The 16,148-nt window shown below is 35.6% G+C and overlaps 1 protein-coding gene and 1 long non-coding RNA gene across 2 annotated transcripts in view; both read right to left on the bottom strand.

The window, feature by feature from the left end:
* Window positions 1-16,148, bottom strand: part of LOC141481165 (uncharacterized) — a 179,316-nt gene that overhangs the window by 50,973 nt on the left and 112,195 nt on the right. The window lies entirely within an intron of this gene.
* Window positions 14,623-16,148, bottom strand: part of LOC141481164 (uncharacterized) — a 32,233-nt gene continuing 30,707 nt past the window's right edge. The window contains exon 2 of the mRNA XM_074172286.1: window positions 14,623-15,120. The gene's annotated coding sequence lies outside the window, so the exon portion shown is untranslated. The remainder of the gene's footprint in view (window positions 15,121-16,148) is intronic.

Genomic DNA, 16,148 nt, shown 5'->3' with positions numbered 1-16,148 from the left:
GAAGAAATTAAGATGAGAGTGAAGAAAATGAATTTTTAAGGACATGTTGCATCCAAGTTGGTGGTAAGCTTGAAGAAGCTCTTCAACCAATGCTGTGAAGTTATCATCTCTTTTGTTACCTAAAAACCCATGTACAACCCCCTTAAAGGCTTCCCAGGCTCTTTTTTCATTTCCTGTTAAAATCATGTCAAAAGCAGGATCATTCATCTGTCATTGATTATAATCAATGACAGATCGATCGCAGTCGTGTATTCAATCGGACATTTTGCTCATTCACTTCAGGCTCAAAATAGTTTATTATTTACTTTTGGTCTTCACCCCACCATCAACTACATACAACTTCACGCCAACCTAGCCAGTTTTGTGGTGACAGTGTGATAGTGGAACTCCAAACTTCAAGCCCCGTTCTGGTTTGATTATGATTCAAACTGCTGCTATTGAATTCCACTTATAGTTGTTGGTAAGCTAACAACATTGAATTTTAAGTTTATTAATGTTTTTTCTTTGTATTTCAAATTCTTTCCTTGTTATTCCACATTAGACGCTCGATATTATATTTATCATAATCAGCAAATGAAATCATTTGAAATGAGTACCCACATCGACCTCTTGCGACTAGTATAGTGAAAATAGGTTATGAGGTCCTTTTGGCTTCGTGAAATGACTCTCTCAACGAATTCATTGATGTCAAAATCATCGCAATCGGACGACCGGAAGTGAAAACCGGAAGTGACCTATTTTTGACGGATTCGAAACCTTCTCACCCTAAGGAATCCAAAAATATCATATGTTTCAGTATACGATGAGTTTTTCATTTTTTTTGTCAACAAATTCTGCGTCTTGAATCAAACTTCTACAATTGGATCACACTAGTAGTTGTTCATAATCCAACAACTTTCAATTTCAAGTATGTTCCATGATTTTTTTGAAATGTGCAATTCTTCCTATGCTTTTTCACACCAGACTCTGTTTATTATACTTTTCATGATCTACAAATGAAATCATTATAAATGAGTACCCACTTCGGTATTTTGCGGCTAGTATAATGAAAATAGGTTATAAGTCCCTTTTGGCTTCGAAAAACGATTAATTATGTTCCATAAAATGTAAACGAATCCATTGATGTAGAAATAATCGAAATCGGATGACCGAAAATGAAAACCGGAAGTTGTCGTTTTTTGATGAATTCGAAACCTTCTCACCCTAAGGAATCCAAATATATCATATATTTCAGTATATAATAATTTTTTCATTTTCTTTGTCAATGAATTCTGCGTTTCGAATCAAACTTCTACAATTGGATTACACTAGTAGTTGTTCATAACCCAACGACTTTTAATTTCAAGTTTGTTCAATTACTTTTTTGAATTTGCAATCCTTCCTATGCTATTTCACATTAGCCGCTGGATATTATATTTGTTACGCCATCTTTGTTTTTTTCTCTGTCGGTACACTCTGTATTCGTTTCCCTACCGTTTGATGTGCTGCACGTTGGGATTCAACTATCATTAACGAAGATTTCGCTCAATCCCATTCTGACAGGAGTCTGAAAATTCGCAAAACGATCCTTCATACAAAGCGTGGACTTTAGTCATCTCCTGATGATGCTTACTTGGTTAGCAAAACGCATTGAGTGATAAATGACTGTCATATTGAAACACGAAAAACGGTTATTTTTTTGATGATTTGATTTGAATTTCCCGCTGTATGCGCGGTAGCTGATTGGTCGACTGAATGACGGTAAAAGTGGAGAAGTGGAGATGGTCTGAAGTGGGCTTTGAAGGCTAAGGCTCAAGGCACTGACATTTACTCCTTCCGTGTGAAGTGGTCTTGAGGTCCAAAAAGGTCCAGAATGGACCAGCTCAAAATTTGCACGTGTTTTTCCATAAGGAATAAGCCAGAACTCCTATAGCTATAATACTCTTCCACCACAATCTGTACAAAAAATTGCGCACACATCGCATAGTAGGCCACTCGGCAGAACAACTCCATCATTTCAAATCGATGAGCTTACAGAAAGTAGTGGGGACATTCATTAGTTGCTGGAACTTCGTGGAGTGCAGGACACACACTCCGTCCTCGCAAACTTTTGACTTCATTTTAGTATTCTACGTATTATTCCGAACTTCAGATGTACGTATAAATCAAAAATAGGCGATGTCCTCATAAGACCATGTTACTACGGACACTCAGTTCACCTAACACACTGCTAGGCGTGCAACGATCAATTAATGAATACACTCCTACCTAATTTCTGCATATCCTCCGAGGCCACACAAGAAGGAGATTTGAGCCGGTTCTAAGCCTCCCCCACCACTATGACGTATTAATTGCTTTTTTGTTGTTGTTTAGTGAAGTCAAGGTGATGTGACCTTGAAGTATCTGGTGCATAGATCGTTCAGAATTTTTTTCCGGTTCTAAGTCTCTCCTCACCACTATGACGTATTGATTGCTTTTTTTTTGTTGTTTAGTGAAGTCAAGGCGATGTGACCTTGAAGTGTCTGGTTTATGGATCGTTCAGATTTTTTTTTTTTCATATGAGATTTTGTGTGTGTGTGTGTGTGAGAATGCACGGTACAGGGTTTCATCATGTGCTTGTCTATGTACAAACATACGTCTGCATACTTCGAATATCCTCCAAGTAATGAATGTTCCATCGGTGTGAGCCCACCAAGTTAATAGTGGTGTGACGTCACAGCAGCAGCAACCGTTCAACGGTAAGAGAGCAAGATGTTCACTCCACGGCGTCTGACTGAGTAATGCGTATTCATCGGTCTGCCCTCACCTCTCTCTCGATGCAGTGAAGGCTGTGACGTAATGCATCGCTCTATCCCCAGCAGCAATCGTTCAAGGGTAGGAGAGCTAGATGTGCACTCCACGGCGTTTGGCTGAGTAATGCGTATTCATCGATGTGCCCTTACCTCCCTCGATGTGGCGATGGCTATGACGTAACGCATGGCTCTACTCTCACTCTCGACGGTGACGCGCAGGCGACGTGGATTATGGTATTTAAGAAGCGGGCGAGTGTTGGTTATGTCAGTTTCCATCGAGTGAGTTAGTGAGAACATTTTATAAAAAATGTATACTTGTGAATGTGGTAAATATTTTACTCGTAGTGACAACCTTCGTCGTCACCTCCAGAGTTGTCAAGAAGGTCCATCAGTGAAACGAGTGAGATTAGATGGAAGTATTTGGGAGTTATATTCTGCAAACACAAGACCTGAAGGAAACCAAATCATTCAACTCCCAGAATAGAACAGTTAACCAATCTACTGATTTGAATTCCTTATTTGATGGATTTCGAAATGGGATTATCGCTCAAACTACAGAATTCCAGGAACGTGATTCAGGTAAGCATTTCTACCAAGTTTTAATTGGATGGATCAGTAATTTTGATTTATATTTAAGGTTGTGAAAAAATCATGTTTCTGGAGTTGAACATTAATAAATACAGCCCGCTCAGTGGATGTTCATATGTGAAGCTGCTTGAATGTATCAAGCGTAGGAAGGCCGTGGTTAATGGCCGTAATGAAGATCAGCATTGTTTTGCATGGGCTATCACTTCAGCACTACATCCTGCAATCGACAGAACGTCAGAAGTTTCATCATATCCACATTTCAATACAGTCATAGATGTAACAGGTATGAATTTTTCGGTAAATTTGAAGGATATTGTGAAATTTGAAGACAAGAATGATATTTCAGTTAATGTGTACGGTTTAGAAAGTAAATTCGAGAAGGGTAAAATATGTATCAAATAATTGGACCATTACGTTACTCTCAGAGAAGACTTAGGAGACATGTCAATTTGTTACTTATCACAGATGATTTCGGTAATAGTCATTATTGTTGGATCAAAGATCTTTCAAGATTAGTTTCCAGCCAATTATCGGCTCATGAACATAAGAAATATTTTTGTGATGGCTGTTTATTATATTTTTCTAATGTACAATTTCTATTACGTCATAAGATAAATGATTGTAATAACTTGAGTACTACAACACCATCAACCAATTTCAAAGTCAATAAATATGGAAAATGGTGCCTGAAAATATACTAACTTTTGAAAACTTTGAGAAACAAATGAAGGTACCATTTGTAGTGCATGCCGATTTTGAATCAGTACTCAAGCCGATTCAAACCACTAAACCAAATCCTGAATACTCGTACTCGATCAAGACATTCAAACATGAGCCTTATTCATTTGCTCATTTGATTAAATGTTCATACAATGATGATTTATCAAAATTTGTTTCGTATAGGGGTGTGGATGCAGCCCAGAAATTCGTTATCAAAATCGAAGATGATTTGAAAAATATTAATGAAAATCATCTCAGGTTTCCTATTCCTATGGATGCACAAACTCCTGAGGAAGAGGAACAGTTTGCTTCCGTCACAAATTGTGGCATTTGTTCTAAACAATTCAATGATGGTGAAGTTAAAGTGAGGGATCATTGTCATCTCACAGGAAAAAAAAGGTTTCCTGCTACTTATTCATCATGTAATTTGAATTTTAAATTACCAAATTTCATTCCTATAATTTTTCACAATCTGAGTGGATATGATTGTCACTTATTAATGAAGGAATTGTATAAAAACAAAGATAAAGTGTATGTCATCCCACAAACTAATGAGAAATATATATCTTTCATAAAACATCTCTTTACATACTCCTATACGGATAAAGATGGTAGAGTGAAGAAGAATTATTTGAAAATAAGATTCATTGATAGTTTCAGATTCATGCCTAGTTCTTTAGAGAATTTAGGAGCCAATTTAACATCTGATCAGTGTATCGAGATGCGCATACATTTCCCACAAGTTGAAAATTTCAATTTGATGAGAAAGAAAGGTGTATTTCCCTATAGTTTTGTTGATGACATCGACAAACTGAATCATCCGAGACTTCCAATCAGAAATCAATTTTATGATAAACTCAATTGTGAACATATATCAGATTATGATTATGGGAGAGCTCAACTTGTTTGGAATTTGTTCGAATGTCAGGATTTGGGTGAATACTTCGATTTATATTTAAAGTCAGATGTGTTACTATTATGTGACATTTTTGAAAACTTTAGAAATATATCTGTTGATAAATATAAATTGGATCCGGCACAATACTTCACTGCACCCGGATTATCATGGGAAGCCATGTTGAAATATACTAATATTGAATTGGAATTACTAACTGACATTGATATGGTTCACTTCTTTCAAAATGGTATTCGTGGTGGAATCAGTCAATGTAGTGAAAGGAAACATAAAGCAAACAATAAATTTTTACCGAATTATAATTCAAATGAACCATCTTCATTCATTTCATATTTGGATGCAACAAATCTATATGGTCACAGCATGTCACAATCATTACCAACAGGTGAATTTTCATGGTTAACACCTCATGAAATTCTCAATCTTGATATAATGAATGTGGATGTTGATAGTCCTTATGGATATGTATTGGAAGTGGATATACATTATCCCCAAGAACTTCACGATAAACATTCAGATTTTCCATTCTTAGTTGAACGTTTGATACCTCCATATGCAAAATCGAATGTTCCCAAATTAATTCCAAATTTATACGATAAAAGAAAATATATTGTTCACTATAGAAACTTACAGCAAGCTGTCAATCATGGCTTGATAGTGATGAACACACATAGAGTATTGAGGTTCAAGCAATCATGTTGGATGAAGCCCTATATAGATTTGAATACTGAAATGCGTAATCGGTCTAATAACAAATCTGAAAAAGATTTCTACAAACTAATGAATAATGCAGTCTATGGGAAAACAATGGAAAACGTAGACAATAGAATTGATGTTAGACTCATTACACATTGGGAAAATATAAAAAGAACTATAGGTGCTAGTTGTCTCATATCGCGACCAAATTTCAAAAAGTGCTCCATTTTCACTGAGAATTTTGTTGCTATTCAATTGGCTAGAGTAAAAGTTCATTATGATAAACCACTGTATTTGGGATTTTCCATTCTGGAATTATCCACAACAGTTATGAATGATTTTTTCTATGGATGTATCAAACAACAGTTTGGAGAAGATACGTTCTTACTCTACATTGATACCGACTCCCTTATTCTCAAAGTAAATACAGACAATTTCTATGAATTTATCAAAAATAATATAAATGAGTTCGATACATCTAATTATAAAATGGGAAACCAATTCAATATCCCAGTGACAAAGTCTGTTCTGGGCAATTTCAAGGATGAATTCCCAAATTATCCAATAATCAGCTTTTACGGTACAGGTGCTCAAAGCGTATTATGTGAAATTTGTTGATGGTGAACTGAAGAAGGCCAAAGGCGTCAAACGATCTGTTATAAAGAATGAATTGACATGTGAAGACTATGAAAAAATCATCGAAGAAGGAGGTATGATATTCAGGAAGATGAACTCATTCAGAAGCGTATTACATGATATTCACACTGAATTGAAAAATAAAGTCGCATTATCATATCACGACGACAAAAGATTCATCATTCCGAATACTCGAACTCTTCCATGGGGTCATAGCGATATAGAGTTTTATCGAAATGATCCTAATGACAACATTCGTTGGGTGTCTGAAATCGTTCATTCTTTTTTTCAAGAGAGCGCCTTAGACCAACTAATTAATTTGTTGACTGTTGAGATGAATAACTGAATTGTCATTCGAAGTGTTGTTGCTTTTTCCTTCAAACCGGAACATTCATTATTTGTGATTATTTCATTGTGATTTTTTCACATTGAAGTATTACTTTTGTCAAGTTACTTTGATGAATATAAAAATGATTAAAAAAAATGTTATTTGTTTTACTTATATTTTTTCTAACCAATTACTGCAAAGTATATAGTATAATGTAAATGAAAGAAATATCAGTTTGAAAAGAATCATCGTATGGTGCACAATGTCCAAAACGATAGATAAGTTTGGTAGAAAAAGAAAATGGGGTGGTAATATTATTCGAGGTCCTCCCGGGAATGGATTCAAATTAACAAAAGATGGTCATTATGACATGAGAAAAAAATCACTGGTATGTGCAATGACTGTATGTCGCGGATTCAGCTGTCGCCTCCACCTCATCTACCGAAGCGGCCAAAAATAGAATACCATCAGCAACAGTTACAGTGCCTGAAGTGTTCCGAACCTATAATATCCAATAATATGGGTATTTGTAGAAATATTTGTGCTACCTGTGCTGCTATTCCAGCTCCGTTGCTACGTTGTTTGCGTTGTAACACATACACAACGAATTGTTGGAATCATGTATGCACTTCATGTAGAAGTACTTAGGATCTGTGTGAGAAGGTTGGTCAACTCTACCCCAATAGGAGAATTGATTTCCTTCAATGCTGCTGTCTGACACATGATCAACAAATATTGAGGAGAATAATCAAAGAACATTCTGCAACGACAGAGACACATCAACACTTTTAATATTTTTTTGTTTTATTGATGTCATTGTCTTCTGTTATCAATAAATATATCATTTCGAATCTATTCGTGTTATTTTATCACATTTTGAAATGCATGCAACAAAGTGTTCCTATTGAATGACAAAGATCGTCACATGCGTGAACAGTTTAGTGAAAGAGCGCATGTGCTAGTCAATGAAAGAGTGGGCTAGTTGATGGAAGAATGCATACAAAAGTGCATGTGCTAGTCAATGAAAGAGTGGACTAGTTGATAGAAGAGCGCATGCGTTAGTTTATTTTCTTCTATAAAAGGTGAAGTATCAGTCACATCATCACCTTTCCTATTCACATTATATTGCTATCACATATCATTCCTCAGATCTAAATAATCATTGCCATGAGCTCTATGCCGTTGTTGATTACTGAAGATGGTTCACCACTTGTTGATATCGATCACACTGATTTTGAAAATATTCCAGTATTACATTTATCGAGTCAAGATTCGATAAATGATTTTGATATTAACGACTTTGTTAACTTTGCAAATGTGCCGGAACCGAATGAGCAAATTGTTGTTGAAAATCCAATCGTTTCGAAATCACCACTCAAACACCCTTCATCTACCCTTCATCAACACCAAGGTGTTGATAAGAAATCTAGAACAATCAAGAGGAAGGTTACTAATGCATCTCCATCGATTGTCACTGACTTCAGAGAAAAAAAACAATCGAAAAGTGTTGTGCGAGAGAAAAAACCCACAACGAAAAGTGACAGATCGAAGAGGAAGCCAAAAGGTTCACTTAAAGGAATGAATGGGATTTGAAAGCTGAATCGCTATCTTCTTTCAGTCCTCTACATCGGTTTGGAGAAATGAAAAAGAAAGCAAAATGCCGCTTTGTAAAGGCGCAGATGGCTATTGCTGAACTTGAAAAGAGTGAGCATTAGATGCTAAGATTGCATTAGCGAAGGTTGAATTGGCTAAAATGTGTACGGATGTAGATGAACTCCGTTCAAAAATTGTTAAAGATGATCATTTCAATCAACGTTCGAGAATGCAAGCTCAGGCTGAGTTTGAGGAGTCGACTCAACTTTATGAGACAGCATTATCAGTGAGAGATAATTGGCGAAAAGAGTTGGAGAGTGCATTTCAAAGTGACGGCGATTAGTTTTGGGAATGATAATGTGTTTTCAATATCGTGAGTTGAAAAATATAAGCGGGAATGGAGTATACAATTAATTTGGTTTGGTATACACAGAACGTAATTCTTCAATTATTGAGATTATTTCATTGTCATGTCCAGTATGCCCAGCTGACTTTGAGGCTACCAATAGTCGTAGACGAACAACTGACTCCTCTTTCGGTGAATTCCAGTACACATAATTCACACGTTTAGAATTATATGTTTTCTCCATTTTCTTTCGTTTGAGTGCTCCACCAATTCTACTTCTTATTGGATATTGTCTTGAGTCTGATAGAGGTTTGATAACTTCACGAAATTTTTTAGAATTTGTGTTTTTAAAACCATTCTTCAGATGATATTGTTTATATGGAGCATTCGTTATTTTCAATATTTTGGAATATATTTGACGAGTTTCTTCATTATCAATGTCTTGCGGATTCTTCAAAAAGATCATATCATACAAGTCTGGAGTACCTGCGCATTCATATTTTTTCACTTCATTAGCATCCCAAAATGAAATATTTACATCTTTGAAATGTACCACTAGACTTCCCATTTTCAGCTTTTGTGTAATAGGATCCATACCTACACCAAATGTTCCATCATATGCTGGATTTCTAGATTTTACATTATTCAAATGTTTCGCCAAAACATCTTCACGACTTTCATTCATATTAGGTGAGGAGTCATGTTCCGATGAATCGATGTGGGACGATGATGGTGTTCCGAATAGAGTTGTTCTCATATTGTTTTGAAGTGTGCTCGTGTCACTATTCACAGATGATACACTACCAAAAGATTGTTTTCTTCCTACTGGAGTACTCATGGGATAATTTGAAGTAGATTGAACATGTCTATGGGTTGACGATAACATTGATGATTTCGAAGTAGCGTTTTATGATTAAACATTCAATGGTTTCGTTATGGGCTCATACAATTTCTCAAGTGTTGTACGATTTTCAATATTATCATTCTTGATAGAGTTGAATATCTGCCTGACAGCTTCTCTTGTCTCTACTAGTTGACGTTTCAAATTCATTTCACTATTTTTATTTTCAGAATCATTTTTCGTATTCATAATGCTTTTTTAAATTATAGCTCAATTCACTGATGAAGTGACCTCTACGATATTCAGGGATCGAATAAGTTTGAATAATGAGATCATGGATATATAAAACTATCGAATCCTTTGCGATATCTACCTTCATCTATTTTTCTGTCCTTATCAATGACTAGAAATCCATATTGGTCCTCCCAGCATTTAACACACATCAATTGGAATTGTTTGAATGTTACATCGGGTGAAACATGATCTGAATAAATGTGGTGTGAATTCGTCTCATCTTGTTTGAACATTATAATGAAATTGGTATTGTCACGCACTAATTGTTTGGGTACCCGTGAATATGTCTGTGCTAGATAAAAACAATCAACATCCTCATGATGTCCCATACAGAAATATGATCTAATAATATCCTGCTTTTCACATATCACATCATCAAAAATGAGAACAGAATTAGGCTTAGCGTCGGAGGTTTCCACTATTTCTGCATTATTGCTGAATGTATAAAAAACTAATCCTTTCATAGGTTCCAAAACATTTCGCAAGTACTGATATTTAGGTTGATTGAGTGATTTCGAATAGAGATACACATTTCTAAATCTCAGTCCTTGTGGATGTGTTAATAGTGATATCATTGCATTCGTCTTTCCACAATTTGAAGGTCCTATAATGAGTCCTCGAACTGATGATGGTAGTAGTGGACCATGTCTGAATACCCTTTGTCCATTCAATCCACACCCAAATTTCTCATCTAGATTATCTTCAACAAACTTTTCTTCCTGTTTTACAATGCGCATCGTGCCGTGGTTGGAGACTATATAAATGTTATTAGCTTATTCATTTCAATGTGTACCATCAAACGATACGGACGTATTGAAAGTGATCGTGAAATTAAAAGAGGTTGTGGTTTTGTTAATGATTTAATTAACAAAATTCCTTTCAAATTACATCTACCCGGAGGTTATCAATAATGTGGACCGGGTACAAAATTGAAACATCGTTTAGCTCGCAACCATCCTGGAATCAATAAATTAGATATTGAATGCAAAAAACACGATATTCAATATTCTAAGCATCCATCCGATCTTGCAGCAAGACATTTAGCCGACAAAGAACTTGAATACAGCGCTTGGTATAGGGTTAAATCGAAGGACGCGAGTATTGGGGAAAGAGCAACTGCATTACTTGTCACCAACATTATGAAAATAAAAAGACATATGGGCATGGGTTGTAGTACCAATAAGAAAAAATGTAAGAGGAAACAAACGAAGAAAAATAAAATTAGAAAAGTTGCATTTGGTGCTGGGATAGTCAATAAAGTGCGAAATCTATTGAAGAAAGCTGGTGGGAATCAATTTGTGATGAATAATAGCAAAAAAGCTATCACTGTGGCATTGCAGGCGGCACGTAAATACCTCAAAGCTGCCGGTGGAAAGAAGAGAATCCGCACACCACGCATAATTCCTGTTCCCAAGATCGGTGGACTTTTGCCATTGATACCAATTTTGCTGGACTATCCGCACTAGGGAGTTTGGCGGGAGCCGCTGCTGGTATTACCAAGGCCGTGTATTCGGCAAAAGTCAGCAGAGCGGCTTTAATGGAAGCCAATCGCCACAATAAAACCATGGAGGCTGTAGCATTGGGTAAACGCGAAAGTGGATTATACCTCAAACCATACCGTGAAGGTTTAGGACTATATTTAAAACCATACAAAGCCACAAACAAAACAAAAAACTAATTGAACCCCTACCTCAGAGGCCTCTTACTGATCTCGATCTCAGTTATTATGCACAAAAAAATAAAATTCCACATTTTCGTGGTGTTTTTACACGTGATAGATTACCCTCTTCAGGTCCAAGACAAAACAAGACAGCTATTGTTAATTTAGATGGAATAAGTGGACCAGGAACACATTGGGTGGCATATAAAAAATGCGGGAAAGAAGTCACATATTTCGATAGTTTTGGAGATCTACCCCCACCATTGGAATTGACTCGATTCTTTCGAAAATGTTCGAATGTAAAAATTAAATATAACTATGATCGTCAACAGAAATTTAATACAGTTCTCTGTGGTCACTTGTGCTTACAGTTTCTCTCTGAATAATTTTCCAAATAAAAAATGGATACAACACCAAAACTGGATCGGGAGGCTATCAAAGGAATGGGGTTTTCACTTAGAATGTTTTCAAAATATGTTACCTTGAAAAAAATGGATAAAGTGATGCTTGCAAATATGCCCAAAGAAGTGATACTTGCATGTGTTGCACATAAGATTGCATATGTTTGGAAAAAGTTACCCAAACATCTACAAGATGACATCGATATAATGAAACATAGATATTGTTATGAACACCACCCCGATGAAAATTTAGATTCAGATGTTAATGATGGTCCTATACCTCGAAAATCTGTGTTGTATTTGTAATATAGAGGATGTGAATATCGGTATCAATAAAAATGATACTTATTACAATACAGCACCTTCCAAAAAGTGTAAATTGTCTCAAATGTGCTGTTGCTGTGTACAATAATAAATTAAAATGTGTTTCAAAATATCCATCAGTCATGTCACGAAAGTTCGAGCTACAAGCTGTCGGGACAAGTGTCTTGAGTGCGGATTTTTTTCCACCAGTTGAATTGGATAGGAACAGCCGTTATGGATTAGGACTTTTGGGATTCTATGGATGCAATACAATCAATAATATAACTGAAGCTAATAATTTAGTGAGTTTCAGAATCAGTAATGACAAGTCATCGATACTCCAAAAGTTTACAATTGAAATTCCATGTGGTGCTTACGAAAAAGAAGAGATCAATGCCGTCATACAGAAACATATCATGCTCAGATTGTTCCATGATAAAAAACCAATTGATATCGTTGCAGATGATATTTTCTATCTACACGCCAATAATTATACATTCAAATGTGAAATGCGATCCAAATATGAATGTGATCTGACACATCCAAATTCTATAGCAGAAATGATGGGATTCGCTCATGACATATTTCCATCAAATCAGATACATGAATCCTCATTACCATTAACATTACAACTGTGAGAATTATCCGCTTAGATTGCAATATAATATCTGGTTCATATATAAATGGTGAAGATTCCCATATTCTTTTCTCATTCGATAATGATGTCGAACCTAGATACAATCTTACTAAAGAACCACACAGAATTATATATATGCCTGTCAGTCCAGAAGGTTGTCAATTGATTCACAACATTACAGTGCGTATTTTGGATGAAAAAAATAACCTTATCGATTTTGGAAGTGAAGAAGAGATTTCCATTATTTTGGAATTGAAGAAAATCGAATAACTATTGTTATGGGTTTCATTTACAATAGACAAAATCGTATTGAACAATCTCAAACCAAAACGAGCTGCACTATCAAAAAGAAAAGTGTGCATAAAAAGAAAATTGTGCATAAAAAGAAGCTCATTCCACAAGTGTATGCTAAACATTTAGTACATAACGCTCTGTCTGTGAGTGATCTTAAATTTTTGAAACCGATTGGATTGAAAGTGAGAAAATAACAATGATGCTCGAAAAAAAACAGTGAAAAGTTGAATATATTCGATGAACCAGTGCTCGATCATTCTCTCATAAGTTTACATGAGCACACATATAAGCCCTACGGATCACCGCTATTCAGGAATTCGGATGAAATTAGAATTGCAACCAATAATCAAGATGTTATACTAGATACTGCCGAGAGCTTCATTTACATAGAAGGTAAATTCACCCCGAAAGATGTAGCGAAAACATGCTATCTCTCGAATAATGCAATTGCATTCCTCTTTGATGAAATTCGTTACGAAATGGGTGGTGAACAAGGGGCTGTTGTTAGAAAACCTGGGATAACATCTACAATGAAAACCATGATATCTTTTGGACAATCACATGCTAACACATTATTGACATCTGCCTGAAGACTTTCACTATTGAAACAAGATATCTTGGATGCAAACATTCATGTTTTTAGTGGAAAACAACCACAGAAATATTTGATGGGTTTTGCTGAAGTTTACAACAAAAGTATCTTGAATGCTAAACAGGAATTGATTTTGATTATCGCTCGATCATTCAAAAACTCATATATAGATGAGGTTGATGCTGATTTGGAAATGAATAAAATCGAATGGAAAATAAGACAGATTGTACCATATGATAAACACAAGCTCAAACTTTCGAGTAGAATGAACAAAAGTGTTCTAAATGCCAAAATCAAGTTGGCTTATCGTATGTGGGACCTCTATGAACTATCATAATTACGTGGGACTTCTTCAGACATATGGTCCATCAAAACAACTAACGGTCTGGAACCTCCTCGTTTTGTCATCATCGCATTCCAAAGTACTACCACATCTAAGGATAGAACACAGGATATTACAAAATTCACAACCGCTGATATCAATAATATTCGAGTATACTTGAATTCTGAAGTTTATCCATATGAGCGTTGGAATTTGAATTTCGATAAAAAACTTGATGCTCCTGCTTATTATGCTTTTGAGAGTTTCCAGCGGAGTTATGATAAAGATATGAGTGAACCTCTGATGGACATTGGACAATTTAGAGAGAATCCACTATTCGTCATCGATTGCTCCCATCAACCGAATGCAACAAAATCATCAACTATTGATATAAAGATTGAGTTTGAGACAAGGAAGACCAAGTTTCCAGACAACACTAAAGTATTTGCAATCATTTTGCATGATACAGTTTCAACATACAATGCATTGGATGGTTCAGTTCACAGCAGATATTGACACTCTTTAAATTATTGATACTATTTCATTTTCCACCCTATCATGTACTGTTTTACGATTTTTTTTTCTTTCATTTGTAACTGACTTATATCATGTATTGTGATTTTTCCTAATTCATATATATCATACCTATTATTTTGTAATCATTTTCCATTATATGTAATGGGATTTAAATAAATAAAACATGAAAATGATACAAAGTTTTTTTATATGACATTATTTATGATTTACAGAAACATACAGACTATCTAAAATAACTCCTTCCCCATAGTCATCATTTTCGCGACCACCTTCAATTTCCTCTCGATTTTCATCATTCAATTCAAAGTGATGAATAATCCATTCTGGCAAGTATGGTTGTAGGCTATACAGGAATCTTCTCAGGTTCAGTTCAATCATAACCTCACGAAGTTGCCACAATTCCAATTCATTATCCAGAAATTTGTTAAAAACTTCAGCACCACTCCGATAGTTCTCAGCATCACGAAGACATAATTCGATTTGTTTTTCATCATAGCATACACTCATATCATAATTGCTTGCATGTTCAGCTCCATCACCCAACACCTTCAATTTAGACGACAAATGTTGAACCGATGATTTGAGATCTACAACATCGACCCAATCTCGACTTGCATACTGCATCCACATCTTTGAATGGTGGAACTGAAATCAAATAAAAAAAAAACAATGAGCAACCTCCAACTTGTTTCCATGATATAATACTCACATTCCCATTATATTTGTACTTATAAAGTGAGTGTATTCAACTAAGGTTGTTTATATTTCCATATAATTATCATCTAAATTATCTAATATATGAATATTATTAAAACAAAAAGAAATTCACTATACATAATAATTATTATTATTCAATCATACTGAATTTGATTAGAGATCGCGTTTTCATACCTGCAAAACTTTGCGGGTTCTGACCTAAATACACCATCGTATATTTACCACCCGATGAGTTGATACAAGTTATATCGTCATCACTGAATTGCAACGAAATACGTTTTGGTAGCCATGTTTTAAATAATTTATCATTGCTCACATCTTCCAAAGTTAATAAAATTGATTTTCCAAACCTTGTAAAATAAGTTGACATATTCATAATTATATATATTTCATCAATTGGTAATGATGATAAAGCCTTTTGCTCTAGTATTTCAACCTCCTGTACAATCAAATTATTGATTTTATTTAAGTCCACTTTTGAAACGGACATGATGAAAATATGTAAGAAAAAATAAACAATTTCCAACAGCAAAATACACTCACCGTCTTCCTTCTATTACGAACTGCTTACTGCTGCAGATATATGCTTACTGCTGCAGATATATTCGTCTACTGATTTCATAGTGTGCCAGGCATTTCTTTTATGTTGAACAGCGCGAGTCACCCCCACCATGAAACCGTGAAAGGTTCACATTGCTTGCTGCTATCCACTAGAGATGCCTGACGTCACAGCCAAACCCACCTCCCAACTGGATGCGATAACAGATGCCGATACGAACAGGCAGTGGTCGTTGTGCTCTCGGAGAGGGCAGACGTTAGCACAGTCCTCGGCCAACTGCGTGTCACCATCGATAGCGAGGCTAGAGCGATGCGTTACGTCACAGCCCTCTCCACTTCGAGAGAGGTGAGGGCACATCGATGAATACGCATTTCTCAGCCAGACGTCGTTGAGTGAA

Source organism: Leptinotarsa decemlineata, unplaced genomic scaffold (assembly GCF_025532065.1).
Source record: "Leptinotarsa decemlineata unplaced genomic scaffold, Ldec_3_MD MMD2_tig00000090_RagTag_RagTag, whole genome shotgun sequence".
NCBI lineage: Eukaryota > Metazoa > Arthropoda > Insecta > Coleoptera > Chrysomelidae > Leptinotarsa > Leptinotarsa decemlineata.
The sequence above is the reverse complement of the archived record's forward strand: the minus strand, read 5'-3'. Positions and strand labels throughout refer to the sequence as shown.